The following is a 5,166-nucleotide window of genomic DNA, read 5'->3' on the forward strand; positions in this document are numbered from 1 at the left end:
ATCTGTTGTATCATGTTTCTTCACCGTCTGTGTCAATAGTTTCACCAATACTCATTGTAGGAAAAAAAGAGTACAATATTTGGGATAATTTCAAACTGATAAAGCAGGAAACTGCAAGTAACATTAATAGGTTTTATTCTACTGGTTATATACTTTTATTCTACTGGGAAAGGAAAGAGTACCTTGGTATTGTGAAAACCTAGTAGAAGAAATCATATCAAAGCTACTACAGCTAGCTTTTCTTTTATTAGAATTAGGGGTGATTTCGGATCGGATCGGATAAAGGGTTTTCGGAAAAATTTCCAATTTTTTTCGGATGACAATATCCTTTCCAAATTCGATCCAATTATTTTTCGAATGACAATTTTTTTTCCGAATTCGGAAAACTCGGAAAATCGAAAAAATTTCCGAAATTTCGAAATCTATATAAAAAAAAATGGAAGTAAATCGGAAATTTGAATTATATAATCAGATTCTCTTTTAGAATAACCATTTCTTATCCAATTAATACATTCATTTATCAATCATTTTGAAATGTATTAATTCAGTAAACAATTTAGACCTTTTAACATGTTCATTCAACAAATTTTTCTTCATGTTAATGCATTAATTCAGTAAATAGGAATATGGGATAAATTGAAACTTGTACTAGAATGACAATATTGATTTCTTGAAATTGTGAGAGAGACAATGTTGTACTTCTCTAGGATTTTTATTTGGTTTGTAAACTATATGCAGTTTTAATTTAGTAACTATATGAAGTAACTATATATGTTAAAAATTTGGAAATTAATCGGAAATCGGATCGGATTTTGAAAACACAACCAATTCCGATCCAATTATTTTTCAGAAAAATCAGATATCGGAACACAAATATTATTACCAAATTTGGAAAAATATCGGATCGGAATTAAAAAAAAATGGGTTTTCGGAAAACAGAGACACCCCTAATTAGAATCAATCATCTTTTGGGAATGTAATAGAGCGGCTGATTATTTAGTAGCTCTATCAAATGTAACTGGTGTTTGTTATTTTGTTCGTCCATTTGCAATAGGCTGCATTGTATTATTGAGGAGGATAGGCTAGGAAAAGTTTATCAAAGATCTTAATGCAGGTAGGGGTGGTCTCCATAACCCTAAAAACTTATTAAAAAAAAACAAAAAAAAACTTGTCAAACCTATTTATTATTATTTTTTTCAATAGAAGTGGAAATCTGAAATCTTGCAAAAATTACAAGAATTGGATAACATTCAAAAATGCTTCGACCATAAAGTACAATGACAAGTCAAGCTTTAAACTCAAAATTCAAGAACAGAGACAGTCTAAGAACTGACCTCGTTAAGATTGGGAGCTATGAATGAACATTCTTCACTGAATCCTAACAGAAAATTGCAACGAACTGAATCTCTGCGAGAAATGAACAAGAAGCTAACTTTCCTCAAACACTAAATAATACTCTCTAAACAAGTCTAAAGTACCACACTACCACTGCAGCCTTCTTCTGGGAAACGACTGGAATGGGATGGGTTATGTAATCATCTTCAGCACTACACCAAGTCACCAACCTGTGTGATGAAAACAAGTTTACATGATACACAAAGACAAGGGCCGATGCACACAGAGACAAACATAAAACAAACACCAATAGCCAGTGACAGTCGATGCATCAGCTGTCTAACAAGGAGATGAATTTAGCATTAAATAGTTATGACATTGAAAAGAACAGGCGATATTTTATATTTGGCAGAACGAGCATCTTATTATAGTAGCCTGGAACATGGACCAGAACTTGACCATGAATATAATATAGATATAGACATATATATTGTCAGGCTTTCTCTTAAACGGACTGTCCATTTACGAACATGTTATATAGTGTCTTGAGTAGCTTATATATACTATGTTGCACGGACACGGACAATGACGCGGACACAAACGTGGCGACTCGGTTATATTTCAAAAAGGTAGGACGCAGACGTGGCAAAGGACGTAGAAATTAATTAATATTTATAATTTTATTTTATATAAATTAAACATTAAAAACTAAATTAAATGTATCAACATTTATAAATTCGAAACTATTAAAGATAAATAGCCACAAAACTAAGTTTAATATTTCCTAATCAAACTTTAAAGACATGTCATAAGTCTTAACAAAACAAAAAAATGAAAAAATTGAGTTTTTTAATATTATTTTGATTTATTTTTTATTTTTTTGGGTCAAAATCCGCGTCTTGACCATGTTGACCGCGTCGGGTTTAGTTCACCGCGTCCGACGCGCGTCCATGTCTCGTCCGACGCGGACACAGCCCATTGGTAGGTGCGTCCGTGCTTTAGAGCTTATATAGTGTCTTGCACAACTTATATAGTGTCGTATATAAGCTATCCATGAACAAGTTAATAAGCATAAATTAAAAAACTGTTCGAGACACTATATAAGTTGTTCAAGGCACCATATAAGCTGCCCCACGAACATGTCCGTTTAAGAGAAGACCTGATTTTCTAGTTCGTGCAATTTTTTGTACTTCAAAAATAAAATTAAGAGGTTAAGATTGAGATTGAAGAAAAACTATCATTCTCTTATCATCGGAATAAGTGGTAAGTAGAAAGGACGTGAGAGTAGATGGTCTAAGATTAAAGACAAGCGTGGATTGTGCCTAATTAATAGGCACTGATCATCAGACTGACATAATGCATCTGCATAGACATCCAAATTAAGTTGCTTGTGATAATGCTCTAACTTTCATGTGGGGTTGAGACTCATTCTCCTACTAGCACATTTCTAACAAAATCATTGTTAGAGATCATTGAACTGAATGGACTTGCTGAACAGGAAATTGGGCTTATGATTTCCCAGTTAAGAAAGTATACATCACAGAGTACGGCCAAGGCAAGTTTCACCGGTTCGCGATTTCTTTGGAGTAGAAGTTTGACAACAGGCAACTTAAGAATGGGGGAAGATCATTGCAGGCAGTCGTGTCATGTGTCAGACAAACAAAGAAACAGTTTGTCACCTATTCTCAGAGTGCAGTTTAGCTAAACACATTTAGGTGTTTCCTTGGTAGTTTCAGAAGAAAATTTAGTCTTAATGCGAACTTGCTAAGCTCCTCAAAGAATGGATGTTCCATATAGCAAGCTGTTTTGGTGAGCCCTTTTTTGTGTGTTGGTTTAAAAAATATTGCTAGAAAGCAATGCTAAAATTATTGAGTAGACGGCTACAATATGTACCTATCCTATGGGATATAAGAAGACCATTTGTGCATGGGTTTCAGTGTTTCACACCTTCCAACACGCAACAGTAATATATACACTTCAAGATAATTTATTCTCTAGATGGCATGCTTTTGTGTACACTTAATTAATTGTACTCTCAAAGTAATTTGGTTTGTGTTTCACTCCCAAAACATATGATTAATTTATTGAGCCAAAAATAGATACATACCAACTTACCAAGTAACAAGGATAATCCGCAGCATTCCAAATAACGAGAATGCATAAATATATTGAAAAAATGAAATCTGCTACATAATTATTACCTTTCCATGTTCATCTGGCCTCCTCTATGTCATGTTGTGATCGAGTCCACTGATAACTCTAGGCGAGATAAGGCTTCTTCTGTACGTAAACGCATTAAGAAACTTAAAGCCAAAGTTCTTAAGTTCCCGGATGGAGTTGGTTTTTGTAACGCCCCAAACCCACTATACCTAGCTGAACCAGCCCAAGATATAAATGAGTCGGAGAACCCAGTTTCTTGACCGTCTTGACAAGTGTTAGAGTAGTCAAGTAACCGGTTTACAAAATGAAACCATTACGATAAATCAAATACGGGTGATAACTAATAAATATAAAACAAAAACAAAGTGTCCAAGTTCTAACCCGAATAATATCCCAACTTCTCTCTCCACGTGGTCAAGAATCCAACACCTGCAAAATTTGTAAGGGCGTAAAAACCACACGCCCAGCAAGTAATATCCACGAACTAGTCTTTTCAAATCTAAATAAAATATACCAAGCATATCAAATAAAACTGAGCCAACACACACTTAATTCCAAATACACATACTTCCAAATACTGACCAGTAGAAATATTTATCAAAAGATGTGGAAAACAAGTGAACTCAACAAGTGCAGCGTACACAAATGATCCCAAACACTTATACATAATATATAGCTCAAAACTCAGAAAGTGCATCATCTTTATCGAATAATAATTCATTCATCAACACAAGTCAGAATAAAGAACCAAAAGCACAACAACACAAATAAAACCAATTTCAGTTTAATCATATGGGTTCAACATACAATAAACAAACTCAGCAGGAAAAGGAATTACAAATACATTAATTATTGTAATCCACGCTTCCAATCTCAATTTAAAATGCACAGTAAAAGTGTTGACATCTAAGTCGAAACTAGACTTGGTCATAAAAAGAAAAGCTTGTAGATATACTTGCCTTCTCGCCGATATAACGTAAACCTCTTAGTACTCGGTATTGGATTTCATCGACCCATCTGTGATGATTGGTTCTTCCCCCAACTTTAGCTAGTAGCTCCAAATCAGACCATCGAATCAACAATGAATACAAATACGACAAGACAACATTTCTGCCCCATCATAATTGCTAAAGCAAACAAAGTGAGACCAAACCCACAAATAACCTATGAACTCAAGACTGACACAAACCTTGCACGAACCACGGAATAATCGGCAGCAATGTTGAACCCGAAAGCTTACTTAAGTCAAGATAACTTAAATAGGAATATTTTCCATAAGCTTGGTCTTCGATTTTGGTCTTTTCTGGTTGACTTACTTTTGGTACGTGAAGACATGAGAGAGAACGAGAGGATGTCTATTGGGTTGTATCAATCGGTTGGGTCAAACCAAGTTACCAAACCCAGCTATTTGGGCTATTATAATGGGCCTGTTTTAACTCCTCAAAACCCACTAGAAGTTTACTGCCAAAACAAAAAATATGGGGTTTTAATAACAGAACAAATTTGTGGACAGGTAAATGTTTTTACTGTCCACAAGCCCTCAACTACTGATTGGTGGAGTAGATGCTCGAAAATACTATTTAACTGCCCGGAAAAACTATTTAGTTTCCCAAAAGTTGAACTAACCAATCAAAAAGTGATGTTTGTGGACAAGTCTGTCTACAAATTCGT

The 5,166-nt window shown here is 34.6% G+C and overlaps 1 long non-coding RNA gene across 2 annotated transcripts; it reads right to left on the reverse strand.

Annotated features, from left to right (window-relative positions):
- Nucleotides 1-1,165: 1,165 nt before the first annotated feature.
- On the reverse strand, nucleotides 1,166-4,830 carry LOC147497047 (uncharacterized). 2 transcript variants are annotated; one of them, XR_015195003.1, is made up of 4 exons: nucleotides 4,455-4,830; nucleotides 3,877-3,924; nucleotides 3,537-3,615; nucleotides 1,166-1,565 (listed from the first exon to the last, which is right to left on the reverse strand). It is a non-coding gene; the product is annotated as an uncharacterized LOC147497047 (long non-coding RNA). The 2 variants fall into 2 exon arrangements; XR_015195002.1 differs by having other exon boundaries at nucleotides 3,537-3,708; nucleotides 4,455-4,822.
- Nucleotides 4,831-5,166: the final 336 nt, after the last annotated feature.

The sequence above is a fragment of the Coptis chinensis genome, chromosome 5 (assembly GCF_015680905.1).
Source record: "Coptis chinensis isolate HL-2020 chromosome 5, ASM1568090v1, whole genome shotgun sequence".
NCBI classification, from domain to species: domain Eukaryota; kingdom Viridiplantae; phylum Streptophyta; class Magnoliopsida; order Ranunculales; family Ranunculaceae; genus Coptis; species Coptis chinensis.